General features: G+C 40.2%; 1 pseudogene; it reads right to left on the reverse strand.

The window, feature by feature from the left end:
* Positions 1–15,599: 15,599 nt before the first annotated feature.
* Positions 15,600–16,277, reverse strand: LOC123610339 (annotated as a pseudogene).
* Positions 16,278–25,179: the final 8,902 nt, after the last annotated feature.

Genomic DNA, 25,179 nt, shown 5'->3' on the forward strand with positions numbered 1-25,179 from the left:
AAATGAAAGTGTTCTGCATGCAGAGCATCTCATTACCTGACACAAACAAATAGGGTACAGCTGATGCCAGTGTCTAGCAGTCCTAGGAAATAAACTGCTGCTTCTGGTAAATAAGTGGGAGCTTATATTGAATTATTTGCTAAGGGCCAAATTAGTCCCTTGTAGTGTATGCAACATTTCTCAAGAATAAAAGATGTTTTTCTGCTTAAATAGTACCCTGACCAAGGCAATTATTACTGTAATGTATCTGACATAGGAATGATCCTGACACTTCCCTTGGGTCTTTAGGAATAAGAGGATTTTTCTAAAGCATGCTAACATTAAAAAGAAAGATCTCTAGACAAGCAGAGAATATATTTAATGGAGAAGGGAAGGTAACATCATTTGTCTAGCTCTTACTCTGTGCCAGGCACTGCACTAAATGTTACAAGTATTAGCCTTATCCTCACAATAACTCTGAGAGGTAGCTATATTCCCCCACATTTTAACAGAATAGGACACTGTGGCTCAGACCAGTTAAATGGTTTTCACAATGTCATAGAGCACACAGTTTATGGCAGAATGGAGATTCAAGTTCAGTAGGTGGTTGTTATCTAGACAGTTGCAGCAGCCTCCTGTGCTAGATAGCTTCCTATGCCCATCCAGATGCCATCTATACCTTTCTCCATCTTGCTTTGCACTTGGAGAGGCTGCCCCAACTTGCCTTTTGCTTTCCAGTTGTGTTTGACCCACAGGGAGTATTGGTCGGAGGCAAAAACAGGGAGGCAAGTGAGGCCTAGGTTTTTATGCTCCCCTCCCTAGCTCTTTCTTGCTCCATCATTCAGAAATCTTAGCTCCTCCTCCTCTGAGAGCCCTGCACCCTGGCCACATCTCCCCAAATCTTCCAATCTCAGTGTGCCATACAGTTAATTTTGCTTTGACCAGCTTATAACACATCAAAGCTTAGACATGACTGCCCCTCCATTTTGTTGTTGTTTTGTTGCTGGTCCTCATTCAAATGAAGTTGTTGAATGATGGACATGTTCTGCTTACCCTACACAGTGTCCTACCTGAATAGCTCCTGGTTCAATGTTTAGAGAGTGTCTCTACCTCTGGCTACTGCTCACTGAGAAAAACCAAAGGGTTTTTATGAACAAAAGCACCTCACTGAGCCATATGTGGTTTCTGAATGATGACATTCAGAGTCTGGTGAAAAATAGTAACAGAACCTGACATTAATACAAAGTTCTATAGCTTTACATTCATTGCTTTCTATTTAAGGATACATTAGAAGCTAGGTGTGGACCCGGAAAAAGAAAATAGCTGAACATGAAGTTAAAGTTTTTTTTAAAGACAGGTAATGACTGAACTCTGATCAAGACACATAACAGCTGTTGAAGGTCTCATCTTTTTCCAAACTATTTTCATTAAGCTGATGAAACTAGTCTGTTTGGACAGTGCTAACTAACTCCTGTTTTTTTGAGTGAATTTATTACCCATGACTTCAGAAGAATAAAGAGGAAATAGACTATTAAATAGAACAGATACAGTGAGTATTTCTCCACATGTTAATGCTATAGGTACAAATAAAACCCTTGGTGATCAGCAAATATAACAGTCCCAACATTTTCAAAGGTGCCATTCTTAAAAGTCTAATGTGATGCATGGATGGGCAATAGTTTTTTAAAAACCGGCTTCATGATATTTTTGTGCTTGAAATGACAAGATATTTTGGAATCATCATCTTACCAGAAGGTAGTTACTCTATTATTAGATAATTATGGCACTTAACACAAGAAAGGAAGCTAGAAATGGGTAGTATTTTAAAATGTCTTCCCATAATTACGAAATATCCCTTTTAGTCTCTAGTAATACTTCTTACCTCCAAGTGCACTTTGCTGATATTTAATTTTGTCAGATTTACTTTAATGAGTGTTTATGTAGTAGATCTTTTCTCATCCTTTTATTTTCAAACATCCTCTTTTTACTTAATGTGTGACTCTGGTGAATAAATAGCATATAGCTGGGTTTTGTGTTTTTTAAATGCAGTCTGACAAACTGTCTTTTAATTGGATTATAGACTACTGACATTTAAAATTATTAATAATTAATGGTAGAGTTTGAGTCTAACACCTTGTTATTTGTTCTCTTGTGCTTTGTTCCTTTTTTTTCTCATTTCCTGCCTTCTCTTGCATTATGAAAACATTTTTTATTATTCCATTTTTCTCTGTTCACTTTATAGTTATACATCTTACATAGTTCTCTTAGTTGTTACAGACACTACAATAAGCATCCTTGATGTGTTATAGTCTACCTTAAATGAGTACTCTTGATTTTACCACTCCCTAAATGAGGCAAGGACTTTTGCAACAGTTTAACTGTATTTAGTGCCCACCACAATTTGTGCTATTCTTGTCATGTATCTTACTTCTACATATGCATCTATTATTGTTCTGATGTAAACAGTCAATATTCTTTTATATTTAACCATGTATTTACCCTTTCCAGTGCCCTTTCATGCTACCTTCTGAGATCATTTTCTTTCAGCCTGAAGAACTTTCTAGTGTTTCTTTTGGTTCACAGCTGCTGGCACTGAAGTTTTATTTGTGTGAAAACTTCCTTACTTAATCTTCACTTTTATTTGTCTATCTGCATTGTGGCATGATTAACATATAATATTCATTCATTTTAGGTGTATAGCTTGATGAACTTTGGTAAATTGCATATATATGTGCATCCATACACCCCCCCCACCCCAAATCCAGTTTAGAATACTTCTATTACCCACAAAAAGTTTCCTTCTGCCCTTTTGCAGTCTATGCTTGCCCCAGGGAACCACTGGTCTGCTTCAGGTCGTTGTAGTTTTACCTTTTCTACAATTTCATATACATGGAATCATATAGTATGTTGCTTGTTGTGACTAATTTCTTCCATTTAGCACGGTGTTTTTGAGATTCATCCATGTTGTTATGTGTACCAGTAGCTCATTCCTCTTAATTACTGAGTAATAGCCCATTGTGTGGATATGCTGTATTTTGATTATCCATTCACTAGATGTTGGACATTTATATGGTTACATTTATGACTATTATAAATGCTTATGCTGTAAATATTCATATACCAGTTTTGTGACAATGTGTTTGCATTTTTCTTGGGTAGATATCTGGGAAATTGCTGAACCATATGGTAAGTATATGCTTAACTTTTTAAAAAATTGCTAAACTGACTTTCAAAGTGGTTCTACATTTTACATTCTTGCTTGTGATATATGAGGACTCCAGTTGCTCTACATTCACCAAAGCTTAATATTGTCAGTATTTAAATTTCAGCCACCATACTGAGTAAACTGTTAATTTGCATTTTCCTTTTTTTTTTTTTTTAATTTTTTTTTTGTTTTTCAACGTTTATTTATTTTTGGGAAGAGAGAGAGCATGAACGGGGGAGGGGCAGAGAGAGAGGGAGACACAGAATCGGAAACAGGCTCCAGGCTCTGAGCCATCAGCCCAGAGCCCGACGCGGGGCTCGAACTCACGGACCGCGAGATCGTGACCTGGCTGAAGTCGGACGCTTAACCGACTGCGCCACCCAGGCGCCCCTAATTTGCATTTTCCTAATGGCTAATGATTTGGTACATCTCTTCATGAGCTTGTGGGCCATCAATATACTTTTTCTGGTAAAATATTTGCTCAAATCTTTTGTTCAATTTGTCTCTGTCAAGTCTTGAGAGTTTTTAAAATATATCCTGAATATAAGTCCTTTGTCAGATACATGTTTTATTTTGCAAAGATCTTCTGTCTGTGGTTTGCCTTTTCATCTTTTTTGATATTAATATGATAGATGACATTGAATGACTTTGAGATATTGAACAACATCACATTAACAGGATAAATTCCCTTGATTCTGGTATATTATTCTTTTTATATATTACTGGATTCAATTTGCTAATATCTTGTTGGGATTTTTATGTCTCTGATAATGGAGTATATTCACCTCTAGTTTTCTTTTCCAGTACTAACTTTGTTTGGTTTTTATATCAAGATAATGCTAGCCTCATAAAGTAAGCTGGGGAGTGTTACCCCTCTTCTGTTTTCTGGAAGAAATTGTGTAGAAATAATATTAATTCTTCTTTAAACATTTTGCACATTCACCAGTGAAACTGCCTGGGCTTGGAGCTTTCTTCTTTGGAAGATTTTAAACTATGAATTTATCTCTTTAATAGCTATAGTACTATGTAGGTTAAAGAAGTTAGTCCATCTCACCTAAGTTGTTGAAAATTTGTGTGTTGAGTTGTTCTTCACTGTATTCCCTTATTATTTATTTATTTATTTATTTATTTATTTATTTATTTAAAATGTTTATTTTTGAGAGTGTGCAAGTGGGGGAGGGGCAGAGAAAGAGGGGGACAGGGGATCTGAAGCGGGCTCTGTGCTGATAGCAGTGAGTCAGATGAGGGGCTACAACTCATGAACCATGGGGTCATTATCTGAGCCAAAGTTAGACACTCAACCAACTGAGCCACCCAAACTTATTCTTTTAATGTCTGCAGGGTCTATAGTCATATCCTCTCTTTCATTCCTGATAGTGGCAATTTCTCTCCTCTCTGGCTAAAGATTGATCAATTTTATTGAGGTTTTGATCTCACCGATTTTTTTTTGTTGGTCTTGTTTTCAATTTCATTGATTTTTTTGCTCTTATATTTATTTTTTCTATCCTGCTTATTTGAGTTTTATTTTACTCATCATTTTTAAGTTTCTCAAGGTGGAGTTTAGAATATTGATTTGAGAACTTTCATCTTTGCCAATAAAACATTTAATGCTATAAATATTTCTCTAAGCAATGCTTTAATTGCATCCACATATTATGATATGTTGCATTTTCATTTTTGTTCAGTTTTAGATATTTTCTAATTTTTGCTTTAGAAAAGTATTTTAAAGAACTCAAGACGAGAATACTCATATTTACTTATATATTTGCTATTTCCTTGCTTTCTCTTCATTTCTGATGGGTTTCCTTCTAGTAACATTTTCCTTCAGTCTGAAGGATTTTCTTTAGCAATTATTTTTGGGTAGGTCTGCTTGCTCTTAGTTTTCCTTCATCGAGAATGTCTTTCATCCAGATGGCCAACAGACACATGAAAAGATGCTCAACATCACTCATCATCAGGGAAATACAAATCAAAACCACACTGAGATACCACCTTATGCCAGTCAGAGTGGCTAAAATGAACACATCAGGAGACTATAGATGCTAAAGAGAATGTGGAGAAAAGGGAACCCTCTTGCATTGTTGGTGGGAATGCAAACTGGTGCAGCTGCTCTGGAAAACAGTGTGGAGGTTCCTCAAAAAATTAAAAATAGATCTACCCTATGACCCTGTAATCGCACTGCTAGGAATTTACCCAAGGGATACAGGAGTACTGATGCATAGGGGCACTTGTACCCCAATGTTTATAGCAGCACTTTCAACAACAGCCAAATTATGGAAAGAGCCTAAATGTCCATCAACTGACAAATGGATAAAGAAGATGTGGTTTATATATACAATGGAACACTACTTGGCAATGAGAAAGAATGAAATCTGGCCATTTGCAGCAATGTGGATAGAACTGGAGGGTATTACACTAAGTGAAATAAGTCAGGCAGAGAAAGACAGATACCATGTGTTTTCACTCCCATGTGGATCCTGAGAAGCTTAACAGAAGACCATGGGGGAGGGGAAGGGGGAACAAAAAGTTACAGAGAGGGAGGGAGGCAAACCATAAGAGACAAATACTGAGAAACAAACTGAGGGTTGATGGAGGGGGGGTAGGAGAGAGGTAAAAGTGGGTGATGGGCACTGAGGAGGGCACTGTTAGGATGAGCACTGGATGTTGTATGGAAACCAATTCAATAATAAATTATGTTTAATATAAAAAAAGTAAAAATAAATAAAAAAAGAGAGAGAATGTCTTTATTTCATCTTCCTTCCTAAAGGTTGTTTTATTGGATATAGAATTCTGGTTTCAGTGTTTTTTTCCTAGCATTTTATGAATGTTGTTCCACTTCCTTCTGTCCTCCATAGTCTCTAGTAAGAATTCTATAGTTATTCAAATTATTGTCTGCCTTTAAATAATAAGTCCTTTTCCTCTGGGCACCCTCAAGTGTTTTTCTTTGTGGTTAGTTTATAAGTTTGCTAACAATATGTCTGGGCACAGAATTCTTTGGGTTTATCCTGTTGAGGTTTTCTGAACTCCTTGAGTCTGTAGATTTATGCCTTTGACAAAATTTGGGAATTTTTAGCCATCATTTCTTCAAATACTTTTTCTACACTCCACTTCTATCCTTCCCTGTGGGACTCTGATGACATCAATGCTAGATCATTTGTTATTATTTCACAGGTGTGTGAAACTCTATTCTTAAAAAAAAAATCTGTCTCCTCTCTCATTCACTTTGGGTAAATTCTACTGATCTGTCTTCAAGTTCACTTATACTTTCCTCTGCCATCTCTCTACTGATGTTGGGCCCATTTAGTTTTTGTTTTACAATTTTGTGTTTTTTAATTCTAAAATTGCCCTTTGTTTCTTCTTTATATCTTTAATTTATTTGCTGAGACTTTTTAGCTTTTTATATTTAAGAGTGTTTGCCTTTACTTTTTGGAGTATTTTCATAATAGTTGCTTTCATTATCAGATAATGTGTGTCATCTTGGCATTGGCATATATTGATTATCTTTTACCACACAGGGTTGAGATTTTCCTAGTTCTTTATGTGTTGATTATTTTTGGATTGTATTTTGGACATTTTGAATATTATATTATGGGATTCTGGGTATTTGTTTTGTTTTAACAGACAACCAATCCAGTTGGGTTCAGGTACACGTTCCAACCAGCTCTCTGTGGCTTCAATATAATGTCTAATTGCAAAGATTTCTCAGTGCTATTCAGATCTGTCTTGCATGTGCACCACCCAGTGGATAGTTTGGGACCCTGGCAGTGGTTAATTCTGTAGATTAGTTCTTACAGTCTCTGGCATGCTGTTTAGGGTTAGATCCATGTGTGTATACTTGGAAATGAGTTCATAAGCAACTTTATAGGGCTTTTCCAATATCCTCCCTATGGTAATTTCTTCAGTACTTTCTGGTTACCTGGAGTTATCCAGCAAGAATTTGGGTTATATTTATCCACTATGTTGCACACTTTTTGTAATTACAATGATGTTCAGGGCTAACCAGTATGATAACACAGAGAAGATAAAAAGTAATGGGGGTTTGTCTAACCCTCTGAGAATCACAGCTCTTCTAATCAGAGAGGAAGGTTCCCCTCCCTCAGCATTTTAGAATCCTGCAGGCCAGTTGTCACTACAGTTGCTGTCACTGCCACTGCTGTTATGGGATTTCTTAGAGGGTGGGGTATGAAAGAATGAAGAAAAGATAAGGGGCAGGGGTTTCCCACATTTGAGAATTAGGAGACTTCCATGCTTTGGGGGCCAGAAATAGATAGCTTCTCCTGGAGCTCTGTCTGTGCAGATGCCCACCTCCAAGTTTTGTGTTGCTTACAGTTCACCCTGATATATTGGAAGGAAAGGATAATAAACTCACCACCAGTTTGATGGTACTTCAAATTCTAGTCCTTTCCCCCAACCACCAGCTACTATTTAATTTTCAGAGTCCTTGAAAAAGCTGCTATATCCCATCTATCCAGGTTTTTATTCCCTGCATCCTGTGTGGACTATGTTTACTCCAGTGTACCCAGAATGGGAAGATTCTATCTTGTTTGAGCCACTGAATTATTGTTGGGTCCTTGGTAACAGTACTGAAACCCATCCAGACTTACTGGGTCATTTCCATCATTCCTTTGTTTTGCATTGCACCTACTCTGCAATCCTTTAATCTTGGATTAATCCTAAAATCCACCTTTTTGACCCCTACTCCTAGAATGATGAGCTGGGCTGAAGAAAATTCATTCAACCATGTGGGCTGGTGTCTTTCACTTGTTAAATATCTCTGCACAGCTCTCTTGCTCCTCAAAACTCTTACTGCCATACTTTCACTTTCTCAGCAGATGTCTTTACCTCCTACTACACAGAGAAAATGTCACTAGTAGGCAGTTTCTTACTGCTTACCTTTAGCAGTGTTTTCCTCTTGTTTTAAATAGATATCGCTCCTTCCCTTCTCCTGTTGAAGGAGCTATTGCTTCCTGCGCTCTGGATCCTGTCTCCTGTTTTCTTAACATTATCTATAAATTATTATCCTTTTTCTTCCATCTTCCACTTAATCTTCTTCAAGGGCTCCTATACTTCAGCATATAACATGCAAAGTCTCTATTTTACCTCAAGTATCACAAACATCTCCTAATACTCTTCCTGTATTAGTCAGGGTAACTCAAAAGGTATTTTTTTTTCTATATACATTTATTTTTTTTTTCAATATATGAAATTTATTGTCAAACTGGTTTCCATATAACACCCAGTGCTCATCCCAAAAGGTGCCCTCCTCAATACCCATCACCCACCCTCTCCTCCTTCCCACCCCCTTCAACCCTCAGTTTGTTCTCAGTTTTTAAGAGTCGCTTATGCTTTGGCTCTCTCCCACTCTAACCTCTTTTTCTTTTTTCCTTCCCCTCCCCCATGGGTTTCTGTTAAGTTTCTCAGGGTCTACATAAGAGTGAAACCATATGGTATCTGTCTTTCTCTGTATGGCTTATTTCACTTAGCATCACACTCTCCAGTTCCATCCACGTTGCTACAAAAGGCCATATTTCATTTTTTCTCATTGCCATGTAGTATTCCATTGTGTATATAAACCACAATTTCTTTATCCATTCATCAGTTGATGGACATTTAGGCTCTTTCCATAATTTGGCTATTGTTGAGAGTGCTGCTATAAACATTGGGGTACAAGTGCCCCTATGCATCAGTACTCCTGTATCCCTTGGGTAAATTCCTAGCAGTGCTATTGCTGGGTCATAGGGTAGGTCTATTTTTAATTTTCTGAGGAACCTCCACACTGTTTTCCAGAGTGGCTGCACCAGTTTGCATTCCCACCAACAGTGCAAGAGGGTTCCCGTTTCTCCACATCCTTGCCAGCATCTATAGTCTCCTGAGTTGTTCATTTTGGCCACTCTGACTGGCGTGAGGTGATATCTCAGTGTGGTTTTGATTTGTATTTCCCTGAAGGAGCGACGTTGAGCATCTTTTCATGTGCCTGTTGGCCATCCGGATGTCTTCTTTAGAGAAGTGTCTAAAGAAGTTTCATGTTTTCTGCCCATTTCTTCACTGGGTTATTTGTTTTTCGGGTGTGGAGTTTGGTGAGCTCTTTATAGATTTTGGATACTAGCCCTTTGTCCGATATGTCATTTGCAAATATCTTTTCCCATTCCGTTGGTTGCCTTTTAGTTTTGTTGGTTGTTTCCTTTGCTCTGCAGAAGCTTTTTATCTTCATAAGGTCCCAGTAGTTCATTTTTGCTTTTAATTCCTTTGCCTCCAAAAGGTATTTTTTTAATGATATTTATATCTCTGAGGCTTACTACACACAACTTTTTTTTTACTCACGTGAAGTTCAACATAAGTGTAATTGGCTGGGTGACTCTCCTGGGCACCCCTTTTCTGACTCAAGCATTCAGGTTCCTTCCATCTTGTGATAAAACCATTTTCAACATGAGGTCTTCAGGTTTTCTGTGGAAGTGAAAACTGTATGGGATAGATTCACTTAACCCCCTTGGCTCAAAATGACCTACACACTTTAACTCACATTCTTTTAGCAAAAACTGGTCACATGGCTCCACTTGGAGAGAGCTGGGATAGGTCGACCCTGGTGAAGCAAAGGCTTCCCAGAATCCACTCAATACTGTAGAATCTTGAATCGCTGAATCATAAATCTTCAGTGGCCAGCCACCTATTTCAGTTATACTTCTTACCTCCGGTCTTGCCACATATCCATCCACATAGAATCCATTGTGATCTTACCTAACACGGATATGATTGTGTCACTTCCCTGTTTAGCACTCATCAATTACTGCCCACTACCAAATAAATGAATCCAAACCCTTTGTTAGGGCATTCAAGACCATTTAGGATCTAGCCCTTCCAGCTTCATCTTTATGAGGTCTTGTCTTAGGCACCAGACCCATGAAACTGTTTCCAGTCCCCAGAAGCTGCATTATTGTTACTTGCCTCTGTACATTAGCACATGCTCTTCTGTCTGAAATATCCCTCTTTTCTGTGTCTAGTGGGAAAATGTCTACCTCTCTTTCAAAACTCAGTATAAGTATCTTCCTCTGTGGAGGCTACCTTCCTCCTTGGGAAAATTTTCTCCTTAGGTAGAGTTGGTCCTTTATTTTTTTTGTGCTACCACTGAGCTTTCATCAAACTTCCATAGTAATACCCATTACACTGAGTTGAAATTTTATTTTTACATATGTGTCTCTCCTTTTTTAAACTGTGGAGCTCCTTGAGAAAATTGGAGCTATGACTTGCTATCTTGCTATTTCTATTTCCTAATATAGTGTCTGCCACATGATGGATGCTTAATAAATGTTCATGTAATGAATAATTAAATGAATGAATAAATGCAGTACAATTTCAGATATTTCTTACACTTCTCTTTCAGTTTAATGTTCATCCTATATTTAAAAACTCTTAGGAAAATTATGAGCTTGTGCTATATTTACTGTCATCTTCTTCTAATGGAGAAGAATGGAAGACATTAAATTAAAGCCTTACAGAAATACACTAACATAAATTCTTGATTTGGTGGGGGAGGCTTCTCTATATTAAATCAACAAACTTAATGAAAGAATGAGCTGAAGCTATAGAGAGGTTAAAGTGAGGTTCTTCCCCTAGCCAGACTTATCAAAAAGAAAAGGGAGAGGACCCAAATAGATAAAATCATGAATCAAAGAGGAGAGATCACAACCAACACCAAAGAAATACAATTATAAGAGAGTACTATGAAAAATTACATGCCAACAAACTGGAAAATCTGAAATAAATGGACAAATTATTGAGACTCACACACTACCAAAACTGAAACAGAAGAAACAGAAAATTTGAACAGGCCTCTAACCAGCAAAGAAACTGAATCAGTTATCAAAAATCTCCAAACAAACAAGAGTTCTGGACCAGATGGCTTCACAGGGGAATTCTACCATACAGTTAAAGAAGAATTAATGCCTATTCTTCTCAAACTGTTCCAAAAAATAGAGATGGAAGGAAAGCTTCCAAACTCATTCTATGAAGCCAGCATTACCTTGATTCCAAAACCAGACAAAATCACACTAAAAAGGAGAACTAGGGGCCAATATCCCTGGTGAAACTGGATGCAAAATTCTCAACAAGATACTAGCAAATTGAATTCAACAGCACATTAAAAGAATTTCTCATCATGATCAAGTGGGATTTATTCTTGGGCTGCAGGTCTGGTTCAATATTTGCAAATCAATCGACATAATATACCACATTAATAAAAGAAAGGATAAGAACTACACGATCCTGTCAATAGATTCAGGAAAAGCATTTGACAAAATACAGCATCTTTCTTGATAAAAACCCTGAAGAAAGTAGGGGTAGAAAGAACATACCTCAACATCATAAAGGCCATATGTGAAAGTCCCACAGCAAATATCATTCTCAACGGGGAGAATCTGAGAGCTTTCCCCCTAAGGTCAGGAACATAACAAGGGTGTCCACTCTCACCACTATTATTCAACATAGCACTGGAAGTCTTAGTCTCAGCAATCAGACAACAAAAAGAAATAAAAGGCATACAAACTGACAAAGAAGAAGTCAAACTTTCACTCTTTGCAGATGACATAATACTCTGTATGGAAAACCCAAAAGACTCCACCAAAAAATTTCTAGAACTGATATGTGAATTCAGCAAAGTCACAGGATATAAAATCAATCAGTTGCATTTCTATACACCAATAATGAAGCAGCAGAAAAAGAAATCAAGGAATTGATCCCATTAAGAATTTCACCAAAAACCACGAGATACCTAGGAGTAAAGCTAACCAAAGAGGTAGAAGATGTCTACGCTGAAAACTATAGAAAGCTTATGAAAGAAATTGAAGAAGACCCCCCAAAAATGGGAAAATATTCCATGCTCCTGGATTGGAAGAACAAATATTGTTAAAATATTGATACTATGCAAAGCAATCTATACATTCAATGCAATCTCTAAAAATATAACACGAGCATTCTTCACAGAGCTAGAACAAACAATTGTAAAATTCATATGGAACCAGAAAAGACCCTGAATAGCCAAAGTAATGTTGAAAAAGAAAATCAAAGCTGGAGGCATCACAATTCCAGACTTCAAGCTGTATTACAAAGCTGTAATCATCAAGACAGTACGGTACTGGTGCAAAAACAGACACATAGATCAATGGAACAGATCAGAGAACCCAGAAATGGACCCCAGAATATATGGCCAACTAATCTTTGACAAAGCGGGGAAAGTATCCATTGGAAAAAAGACAGTCTCTTTAGCAAATGGTGCTGGGAGAACTGGACAGCAATGTGCAGAAGAATGAAACTGGACCATTCTCTTACACCATACACAAAAATAAATCCAAAATGGATGAAAGACCTAAATGTGAGACAAGAAACCATCAAAATCCTACAGGAGAAAACAGGCAGCAATCTCTTTGACCTTGGCCGCAGCAACTTCTTACTAGTTATGTCTGCAGAGGCAATGGAAATAAAAGCAAAAATGAATTATTGGGACCTCATCAAGATAAAAAGCTTCTGCACCATGAAGGAAACAATCAACAAAACTAAAAGGCAACTGATGGAATGGGAGAAGATATTTGAAAATGACATATCAGATAAAGGGTTAGTATTCAAACTCTATAAAGAACTTATCAAATTCAACACCCCCCAAAAAAAATCCAGGGAAGAAATGGGCAGAAGACATGAATAGACACTTTTCCAAAGAAGACATCCAGGTGGCTAACAGAGACATGAAAAGAGGCTCAACATCACTCATCATCAGAGAAATACAAATCAAAAACACAATGAGATATGACCTCACATCTGTCAGAAGGGCTAAAATAAACAACTCAGGAAACCAGATGTTGGTGAGGCTGTGGAGAAAAGGAAACACGTTTGCACTGTTGGTGGGAATGCAAATTGGTATAGCCACTCTGGGGGAAAAAAACAGTACAGTTTCCTCAAAAAGTTAAAAATAGAGCTACCCTATGACCCAGCAATTGCACTACTAGATATTTTTCCAAAGGATACAAAAATGCTGATTTGTAGGGGCACATGCACCCCAATGTTTATAGCAGCACTACTGACACTAGCCAAATTATGGAAAGAGCCCAATGTCCATCAACTGATGAATGGATAAAGATATGGTGTGTGTGTATGTGTGTGTGTGTGTGTATATATATATATATATATATATATATATATATATATATATAACGTAATATTACTCGGTGATCAAAAAGAATGAAATCTTGTTATTTGTAACAACGTGGATGGAACTAGAGTATTATCATGCTAAGAGACATAGATCAGTCAGAGAAAGATAAATATCATATGATTTCACTCACATGTGGAATTTAAGAAACACGGCAGATCAACATAGGGTAAAGGAAAGAAAAATAAGGTAAAAACACAGAGGAAGGCAAACCGTAAGAGATTTTTAAATACAGAGAATAAACTGAGGGTTGCCGGAGGGGGGAGCAGATGGATTAAATGGGTGATGAGCATGAAGGAGGACACTTGCTGGAATGAGCATTGGGTGTTATAAGTAAGTGATGAATCACTGGGTTCTACTCCTAAAACCAATAATACTATACTGTATGTTAACTAACTTTAATATAAATAAATAAGTGAGGTTCTTACTGATGCAAATATAATAGTTAAAGTTTCAACTCTGGAAAGTGAAAGAGTACAGAGAACACTAATAGGGACTTGAGAGGGTTTGGGTGATTGAGATGAAAAGCTGGAGGAAACATTACTTCAGTCCATAATACAGTCATGAAAGGTACAGAGGGGCAAGAATGCTTCCCTGAACTCTTCTGAAAAATGAGAAAATAATTACAGTTCATTTAGATTTTGAATTAACCATATTTCATTAATAATTCTGTGAGAATCATTGTTCATCTATTTCATATATACTATCTCTTAATTAACTAAACTGTTCAGTTAATCAGCTTATCATTCCATCTGACCAGTTTATGTAAGCAGAAATCACTCTATATTCAAAAGCAACAAACCATAAACCCAAATCCAAAAATCCCACAAATACCCTCATGCCTGTATTATTTATTCTGACCCATAATCAGTTACTATCATAATTTGGGTGGCCTCCAGCTTGATCTATTATAGAAGTTTGCCACCTAGGGTGGCTGGGGGCAGAGGGATCAGTGGGAAGCTGGAGTGAGGCAGGACTATTCTTTATCAAGTTGAGATAAGAATCAGAAAAACTGTCCCAGCTAGAGGGACTAATGCAGATCAGGAAAAGAGTCTGAGAAAGCCTCAGCCCTCATTTCTGACACCAGGATATGGATGCAACAGTGGGAAGTCTGCCTCTCCATGAATTTGGAGATTAGGGACATAAGGTCACCTTCTGAGTTGAACTAGTAAAATTCACAGACAATGGGGATATGATTAGTCATCTGTGGGAGTAAAACAAGACACTGTAAAATGCGTGGACCTCACAAAGCTCCAATCAAGATAGGTGATTTGGTGTAATCAGAGGAAGCCAAGTCCAGGATGTGAACGTCATTTAGCAGAGGATATTTAATCAATTGAATTGTACACTGCCTGGAGGAAGACTGGGTGGAAAGTGGATGGCGGTGTGGCCAGAAGGGGAAGTAATCAACTTGGGCTACAGAAAGTGAAAACCCAAGCACTGTGCAGAGGAGAGACCCTGCCCTTCGTGGCTGCTGGAGAAGTATGCTCTGCTGGGGGATTGGAGTGTCTCTTCTGATCTCTCTTCAGTACCCTTTGCACTCTTTGTTCAGCATTCATGTTCATTTTGTTCCTAGGATTGGCTGCCTTGGACAGTGGACATAAGACCTTCAGTCCCTGGGAAGAAATGTCTCCCACTGTAAATTTGTAAGTTGACTATTGAGTAAACTTATGGTTTTGCCTGATTCAAGTGACCTTGAATTCTGGAAACTTCTGAGATCCTGATGAGCATAAACAATAAAATTTGGAAGGTGGTCAAGGGGATACTACCTATGAGACCCCTTGATAGGCAGCCACAGCCTTCCCCTGGGAAGGCACTGACCTCATCTTCAGTCTTTTCTTGCTTTCAACAGACAGTGCCGCAATATCCACTGAGGTCAAGGATTCTTTTTTTTTTTTTAATTTTTTTTTTTTTAACGTTTATTTATTTTTGAGACAGAGAGAGAGCATGAACAGGGGAGGGTCAGAGAAAGAGGGAGACACAGAATCTGAAACAATCTCCAGGCTCTGAGCCGTCAGCACAGAGCCTGACGCGGGGCTCGAACCCAAGGACCGTGAGATCATGACCTGAGCCGAAGTCAGATGCTCAACCGACTGAGCCACCCAGGCGCCCCAAAGGATTCTTAATCTGATGAGGCCAATGAGCTAATTTGTTTTTTAAAGAAACTGTTTCTTTTCCATCAACCTTATTTCATTTTATTTGCCTTTGTGGAAGACCAGCTTAAGACCACTCAGTGGTTATTCTTACCCACTCAGTGGCGTGAGGAGTGGGAGCTGCAGACCAGTCTTCAGTGGTAGACTGAGTGCTCCAGTCTTCAGTAGGGAACTGCTGAATAGGGACAGAGGAAACCTGCATGCCCCCAGACCAGTCTGTGACTTCAAGTTGAATCACATAAACTCAGGAGCTGGAGTAGTCCATTCACCCTGAAATTCCTCTTTGGTCACAGCCTTTTTAGCAGCAGCCTGCTTTTCCTTTCCAATCTCTTCAGGATCTCTGTATAAGTAGACATTAGGCATGACCTTCCATGGATGTTCATGGGAAATGGTGTCACACATGCACAGAACTCCCCAGGTCAGCATCAATTTTCAGACCCACTGAGTGAGCTCCCTTGTTATTGCAAGGGATGGCAATGTCCACATAGCACAGAGGACAGTCTCTGTTACACAGAACAATGGTAGGCAGGTTAACATAAGACACCTCTCTGAGAGGCTGGTGGTCAGTCCTTGGATTAGTAACCACGAGAAATCTCAGCTCCCAGCAGGTTGCCTGGATCTGGTTAGTGAAGGCTCTGGGAGTGAAGCAGCCAGCAATAGGAGTGGCTCCAGCAGCAAACTTCAGCACAGCTTGCTGGCCAGTATTCCTGGATGATATGACACTGACATGAGCCAGGTTTTCTTTTTTTTAAATGTTTGTTTATTTTTGAGACACAGAGTGTGAGTGGGGGAGGGGCAGAGAGAGAGAGGGAGACAAAGAATCTGAAGCAAGATCCAGGCTCTAAGCTATCAGCACAGAGACTGACACGGGGCTCGAACTCACAAACCGTGAGTTCATGAACTGAGCTGAAGTCGGATGCTTAACCGACTGAGCCACCCATGCACCCCTGAGTCAGGTTTTCAATGGCAACAATGGCTCAAGCTGCCAAGAGAAGCTTCTCCCAGGTTCTCTTCAGATTCATGATGTAGATACCATCACTTTTCCTTTTGTAGATGTACTGTTCCATTTGGAATACCAACACAAGGTTGGTACCACCTAACTGGGTTCCTGCTGCAAGGAATTTGAGGGCATCCTACTCCTTCATTTGCTGGACGTCAAGGGCTCCAGACACTGTGAAAGTTCGCCTTTAAGTTACAATGGGAACATAAAACAACACCATTATAGACCCCTCCCTGGGTAGCGTGGAAAGCCAATGACCTAATTTTAAATGAATGTTTTGTTAAGTCCCATTTACTACTATGAAAAGAAATTCACAGATAATAAACCACCTATATACATATTTTTAATATAACATCCTAACTATAAAAATAAAGAAAAATACTGTTAGAAGAGGAATATTTTGTAATAAAATTTTAATATGTATTAGAGTATATTAATGCTTGGGGATGACTAACTAGAAGATAGAATAAACTAGTCCATTGCTTTGAGATCACAGTGAATGTGGCAGAGACAAATGTAGACACAGACAGGTGTGTTGGCAACTCAAATACCAAGAATGATGTCACTGTCAGTGAGAAACTTTTCTGAAATTATGACTATTGCTGGTAAAGTTCTCAACCAAACACAGTACAGTCTTCTCTTTCTTTAAAAATGCTTAGAGGGCATGTATGGAAAATTCCATGTATATTAACACTATGCAAAAGTAACTTGTATTTCCAAGTAAAATGGGACTGAATTCCACATCCAGACAATTATAAACAGATTTTTGCACACAAATGTCCAGTGTGACTTTTGAAGGTTATACGGGACACACAACATTTCTTGGTTAAGGTGCCTGTGCTGCACACAATTGCACAATAGCATCCTTGGTTCCCTCTCACTAAATGCCACTAGTGCCCCTCCCAATAATTGTGGCAATCAAAAATGCCCCCTTGAGTTTCCAATACATCCCTCAGGGGTGGTTCCACTCCTGTTGAGAAACACTGAATTAAATCAACAGGACTCAATATGAGGGTCCAATTAGACAAATGTGCCCTGTCCCATGGCATAATCATTCCATGACCTGGCATCAGAAAACCCCAGCTTGTGGGGAGAAGGGACAAGGATGGATGGAATCTAGTTCTAGAAGGAGAAGAAAGTAAGTAAGAAGTAATCAGGAAAGAAGTAAGAACTTAGGAGAGGAAACCAGGGTAATAGTTCACCTCTGGGATTTGGGCCAACATACAGGGAAGGGCCAACATAGAACTTTGGCTGCAGGGCCACCCATGTATCCAGGTTAGTTCTGGGTAGTAGTTATCCCAGACCTGGCTTAAAGGGAAGAATTTGTGGTCAACATGGGAGCCTGGATGTAGTCACTTGGTTCCTAGCACTTGGGTCTGGGTATGTGACTTATTTCCAAACCCCTTGTGCACAGCACCAGCCAGAAATGATTCAGCATTAGGCCTGGGCTTAAGCCTTCTCAAATCATAGCAGATGAGAAGATGGCAAAGTAAGGAAAGACCAACAGCCACAGTTTATCAATGCCACACATGTGACTGGAGAGGGGATATCTATACAACATTTGATTTTCTTACATTAGAGTGTTTTTTGCCCTCCCTTAAACACAAACTAATCAACTCTTTCTTCAAACAAAAATGCATGCTCAAGAGAACAGATTTGGGCATTCACAAACCATTTCACCCACCCCCACATCATTTATTTATTGGCTTCCTGTGGGTAGACATAAAACAGCTGCTTGGAACTCAGATTTGGAGTCCATTTCCAAAAGTGGGGTCATGAAGGCATGGCCATAAATCAAGGCAATTGTTATACTGAATACCATAATTTATAAGGATAAATACATAATTTTTCCTGGAGCCTGGGCTAAGGCCAGCCCTACAACCCATGCTTTGTGACTCAGGAGCCAAATAACACTCACATACACCCAATATTCCCTGAAGACCATCTCAACAGGATGATGCTTCATCTCCTGTGACCATTCCCAAAGTCCCATCCATGACAATTATCTAATCTCTGCTCAGAAATCAAATTATCCAATGCTTTTACTCTATTGGCTTGAGCAGGCTTCTTTGTGCATACAGTTCCTGGAAAATATAAAAAGATGCTCTTATTTCCATCACCACCCTTTCAAAGTTCTTATTACTTCATCTGTCCCACATTCATTAGAGTGGATGGTCATGAGAACAAGCTTGGCTTTATAGTGCTGGATAGAATGTATTAGCAAAATCGAGTCTTAAAAGACACAGAGAGAAATAAAAGCATTCTGTGCATGAGAAAAGATTTTCCATTTTAGCCTGTAAAAAGAGGGAAGGGACTAAAGAGATTATCTGCTACTACAAAATAATCAAGGAGATAGCTGACAATATTTTTGCCTCTTCCAGAAACTTTGATTCAATCGTGCTTAAGATATCACTGAACTATACACCCAAGGTTCCAACTCATTTTGCTGAGCTCTCACTTGCTGTCTGACATATTCTTCCCTCCACTCTTCCCCACTGTCTCCTGATCCGAGGTCTCCTATCTCCCTGTAAACACTATCCTCTAAGCCTATCGCAGCCCCTGGCTTTTGATCACGTACCTGGGTAGATTTCAGGTCTGTTTACATTTTGGTTGTTCCCTCCATGCCACCAACCAAGGATTTATCCCCTTTTAGCTTAAGATCTGAGAAGCCAATGGAAGTTACTGCACAAGGCCCTCTACGAAAAGGAAGGGCATCTGTACCTATGTACTAATATATTTCTCTGTGCTTTTTTAAAATGTGAAGGTGTCCTTAGGATTTCCTTCCTGTGTACAGTGTCTCAATTTAATGCCCTAAATTGAGATCCACTTCCCTGCTCAGAAACTTTTTTTTTTTTTTATGTTTATTTGTTTTGAGAGAGAGAGAGAGAGAGAGAGAGAGAGACAGAGCGCACGCAAGCAGGCTCTGTGCTGACAGTGGGGCTTGATCGTATGAATTGAACTGTGAGGTCATGACCTGAGCCAAAATTAAGAGTCAGACACTTAACCAGCTGAGCCACTTAGGTGCCAGCCTGCTCAGAAACTTTTCATTGTTTCTCCTTTTGACCACAAAGTCAAGTCCAAGTTTGTAACGTAGTATTCCAGATCCTCTATGATCTGCCACCAACACACCTTTCCAAGAAATCAACCCTTCTAGCCACAACGAGAGAAGCAGTGGCCAAATGTGTAGCCTTTGGGCTCAAATTCCAGCTCAGTCACTTATAAGCACTGTCCACAGGTAAATTACTTAAGCCTCTCTATGCCTCAGTGTCTTTGACTATAAAAATGCGATAATAATGGTACTAATTTGAACTGCATGAGAATCAGAAGAATTAATGTTAGCTGAGATAATGCAACAGCTGAGAACAGTGTCTGATACATGATAAGCATCATCTACTATTGCAATTATCTTTACTTACTACCCTTGCATTTTCCTATTTTTGCATCTTTTCTCAGTTACCAATTTCTGTAATGCTCTTTCAAACCTTCTCTCCACTCCTTTGAATTCTACCCATCCTTCAAAGCCCTGATGAGGTTTTTCCTTTTCTACAAGCTTCCCTGAACCGTTCAGTTCACAGTGTTTTTTCCTGTGTACCAACACACAGATTTTCTATTCCAGTAATTTTGCAAATGGTTACTTGTTGCTTCGTGGCACTTCTTGTATCGCTACCTTGTGATATTAACTTAAAATGAAATATCACCTGGTCTCCCCTAGTTAGCTTTTGAGTCCTTTGAAGGCAGGGACTCGGGCATGTCTTTGTGTAGAGCTCAGCACCTGTACATTGGCTTTCCAATAATACCTCAATAAATATCTGTTTATTTGACCTAATCTGATCCACAGGTTGAACGCAAGTTTGCTGGATGCTTTTGGAAGTGTGAACTAGAGGCAGTGTAGGAGATGTGGAACCTTAGTTATTCACTTGTAGAGCATTTATGGGATGTCTGTGCAACATGTTCCACTTCCAACTTGTACCTGACAAGGTATCAGCCCCTTTGCTCCAGGAGGAGGCACCAAGACTGGTGGGTGGAGATCTACTAGGATGAAATCAGGTACTGGGTTTGGCCAGAGGGGGCAGGCTTGGTGGCCAGAAGGGCGTTTAGAACAAAAATTTCGGTTCTCTCTCTCCCTACAGGATGCAGGGAGGCAAGGACACAGTCCCAGGGCTGGCTGCAACATAAGAAGGTCTCCTAAAGAGCAGTAGTTTCCACAAAGCAGTTTCGCAAATTCAGACCTTCCTTCCTTGGTTGCTCAGAGTTGCCCCTGGGTGGAAACCTTTGCCATCTAAGAGGGCCAGGGTGGGTAAGATAGGAGAAGGGCTAGTGTGGTATTGGGTCAAGACCTCTGGGTTCTAGTGCAGATTCTTTCACTAACTTCCTGGTTGGCTTGGACACTGATGTCATTGCCATTTTCTTAAGTCCCCTCATGTGTCAATGAGGTTGTTGGATGAATATGTAATAATCTCTAGGGTCCTGGTTCTCTGTAATATTGTATCACCCTAGAATTGTTCTCATAGTAGAGTCATTGTTATCTACAAAGTAAGAAACAGAGACCTCCTTTGTCTGAAATTCAGATTCCTCTGACCAGTGAAACTCAACTGAGTCAGTCCCTAGGGTACGGGATGGTCTCATTTATTGGGAGTGGCCCCGCTTGCTTACAACAGTCTTGGAATCCTTTTCCTTCTCCACCAAACCTGGGAAAGTAAGGACTTGCGATCCAGGGTAACGAAGAGGTGGCAGGGTAACAATGGGGCAAAGGTCTTAAACTGGGGCCATCTGTGTTTAACTAGTCAATTGTCCTTGCCTTTGGATTATCACTGAGTGTTTCCTCCCTGTAGCTCTGGTGAGAAAACTGGAGTCACAGTTGCTGATGAGTTCTAGGGAGATGAAGCAAGATGGCCCTGAGGTTTGGTGCCAAGTGAACACTGTGGTCAGAGAATGTCACTGGCCTTGGGCTCCGCCTTACTGAGGCATCCCCCAGGCACATTTACCCCTCCCACTGCCAGAAGGCACTCTCTCCTTCTGGTCACCCACATGTCCTCAGCAGTGTTCCTTGGATGCTCTAGCTGCTCCTGCTTCACTGCCACCCCTCCCTCTCAATTTAAGCTCATTACAGCCCCTCCCATGGACCCACCTCTATCCCCCAGCTAAGGCAGCCAGTCTGTCTTCTTTACTGACATCAGGATCCTGGGGTGTGAGATCACTGAGGTTGTTACCTCTTCATGCTTGTGAGCCCATCTTGTGCCTGGAAAATTATGTCGAGGAGGAAGATATTACTGCTGCCACCATGGGAAACTGCTTATTCTAGGATTTGGGAAATAGTGTGGCTGGCAGATGACTGTCTTGGACAGAACATGTACAAGGATACCAGTTCTTGTAGGACAAGTGGTCAAATGTGGAAATGGACATCTGTCCCACTTACTTAGTTTGCTTTCTTTACTTTGCCTTACCTCTTCCTGGCAATGCAACAGCTTTGGCTAGGTGCTTGGCTCTGTGACAGTTATGAGAGCTAATGGGAAGGAAGAGAAAACACACAGCCTGAACCTCCAAGGAGCTTGCAGTCTGGTCAGGGAAGCAAGGCATGCATACATTCGCAAGAATTCATAAGGGTGGCTGAAAGTATGGGAATTTTACCTGGAGTCTATGTTGAGTTTCAGCATCTAAAAATTCCAAGTTTATCTTTCTGGAGAGAAGGTCCAGAATTCTCTGATTTCAAAGGCACACTGGACTGCTCACAAGGATGAGTAAATGAGCTCAAGTTAGAAGACCTGGGCTGGAGTTCTGGCTTTCCACCTGCTATCTGTGTGATAGCACATTGTCTGACTGCCTTGATCCTCAGTTTCTTAATTTCTAAAATGGGGGTAATAATTTGTGTCCTACCTCTCTCATAGCATAATTGTGAGGATCAAATAAGACAAGTGTGTGAAAGTGCTTTTGAAACCATAAAGCACCATACAGGTAAAAGGTGTCATAGCCAAGACCAGAGGACAGCCTCTCCAGGGCCATGCTCTGGAACCGCAGGGGAGCCAGACAACCAGTGCCCAGCACAGCTCTCTGACTCTGTGAGCCCTGGGGCCTTGTCTACTGAAGGCAGGGCCTCTTGCTCCCTCAGCTGCATGGAAAATACTATCTGGCTAAACCTGGATTTTTTTTTAAACCTCTTCACTCTCTTCTTCTCCAGTCCCCATTTCCATTCCTTACCACCCAGCCAACCTCTATGAAAATGGTTTCCAAGTGGAATCTGGGTTTCAAGTTACATCACCACCAAATAATTCATGCCTTTCTGGAAGAGACCCAGAGATAAGTTGGGAACAACTTGTGTAGAAAATGAGAGGCCTGGTAGCCAATCCAAATATTGCGGACAGAATTTTTGTGAGCAAAGGCTTTCCAAAAAAACATTTGCCAAGATGGCTCACATCCCTGTAAGCAAAGATCAAGGTACAAGTTCATGAAACAAATGACACAGAGGTGGCTTAATGAAGGGTCTCTGGCATGTTGGTGAGAGGTGGGCCAGTGGGGACCGTGGGCCTTTCATCTGTCCATTTCTCTCTAGCTGCTGCTAAAGGCCTCTAATGCCATAAGAGTTCTTTTCTTTCCCAGTCTAGAAGAGAACCTGGGGAGCTAGCTCATCCAGGACATGCCTCTGTCTCTACCCTGGATGTTACCTGCAGCATTGTGGAACACAAAGGCTCTGTTCTTTCCATAAATACCTCTGGAGGAGAGTCACAGCCATGGTGACAGCCATCCTCTGTGACCCATTTTAGTGTTTAACAGTTGTCAGATCTTGAAAAGTGGGCCTCACAATGACCTTAAGATGCCATCTTAGCAGTTTTTGTTTATTTCCTGTTTCCTCTGGCTTCTACTGATTAGAGGAAGGGAATAGCCACTTCTCAAGTTTTCCACTTAAAAGTATGCCTTTAAATACTTGATCATAGTGGGCCCCCTCAACCTACATTTATCTAGATCTAATAATTTAAAAAACATTTTATGTGCTCACTAACTGGATTATAAACTTCTCCAACTGTTCTGTAATCTCTGCTACCTGACCTCCAGCTCCCCCTCCAAGAACTCCCCCGCAGTGCTCCCCTCCCCTTATTAGGCACCCACCTCTCTTCCCTTCCTAAGAACCTTTTCATCTTCAGTTCACCAACATTTGAACAGCTGTACAAGCACAAAATGTTTAATTTGGGAACAGAGTCTGTGGGCAGGAATGCTTTGTTAATTTCCAAAGTAATGCAAAGCCTAATTTAGAAACTCATATAGCAATTCTTTGGTTCTGGAAGTCACAGAGATTATAGATTGCACTGCAGAGGCAACCTGCCTGATGATGTTAGCACTTTGCAGTGCTGGGTTTTTCTGCAGCAGTTTCATTTTTTTTCCCATCAGAGAGACAGTGGGTCACTCCAATAGAAGCATTTGCTCCCTGATGACAGGGTCTATGTCTTGTTCAGACTCTCTGTATGGCCGGGCCTAGAAAGGGCAAGAAAGTGGTAAATATCTTTAAATTGCATTGCCTGTCTGTCCCCCTACTCCCTACTTTAGTCTTAAACTTGGTTCCAAACAGGTTCTGGAACTAGGAAGTGATGATGGTTACCAAGAATTGAGCAGGACAGAGATAACTGTGATCTGATCGTAGCACCACTACCATCCTTGAATCCAGGAGGCTTAAAGAAAGTTAAGATAACAAGAGTTAAGGTACTGAAAGTTAAGGTACTGGAGAGTATCATGTCCTACCAGATCTAATATTAGAATCCACCTCTCAGGGACACATACGACTGGATCTTAAAAATAATGAGACCCTGGATAGAACAGAATAGATTTGGAGGTAGAGACTATAGCGTGTAGAAATGAGGATACATCACTGCCACTGCCATAGTCACAGTACTTAGGGCTGGAACTGATATAGCTCCTGCTGAGCATCATGGCCCAGGAGCTATCTGTATCCTGTGCATGCTCAGGGTCCTCTTTTGGCCTCTCTGGGCTCCAGGCAAAGCTGCCTTCCATCAAATGCTCAGGGTGCTTGACTGTCCCAGGATGCTCTGGAACCTTAAAACATACTTAGTTGCATTTCTTGAATCTCCAGGGCTCAAAAGCCCAGAAAAAAGAATTCAATCTTTTGGTTGTTACCCCACAGACTCAGATATACAGATTGTGTGATAAACTAAAGGTCCCTGAGGGTCAGTCTGGAAAGAAATACAATGAGGAAGATCCCTGAGAGAAAGTCACCATGAATGAAGATACTGCGACAGAGTGGACCAGATCCAGTCCAGCACCTGAATATTAGATAATAAGAGGTTCCATGTAGAGTGCAAAGCTGAGTCCCTCTATTTCTCCCCTGGAGCCCCTCAGCCCCTGATCCCACAAGAGTTTCATGTTCTGGAAATGAGGGGCTGGGTCTTATGTAAGAAACACTATGTCACTAGAGGTTCAGCTATTCAGGTGTGGGCATCTTCTCTAAAAGACCTGGAAAACCTTGTCCTGTTGGTCAGGGAGGGAGACAACTACTGGAGGTCAGTAGTTGGGGGAGGTGGGCAACAGCTTAGCAGTAACCAATGGCAGTGGAGAGACTGCAGGGTGGCAAGGGCAGCAGGCCTGGAGGACAGAGACTAGAGAATAGACATGAAAGACGTGACTGCACAGCTAAGTAGTGGCA

Source organism: Leopardus geoffroyi, chromosome C2 (genome assembly GCF_018350155.1).
Source record: "Leopardus geoffroyi isolate Oge1 chromosome C2, O.geoffroyi_Oge1_pat1.0, whole genome shotgun sequence".
NCBI lineage: Eukaryota > Metazoa > Chordata > Mammalia > Carnivora > Felidae > Leopardus > Leopardus geoffroyi.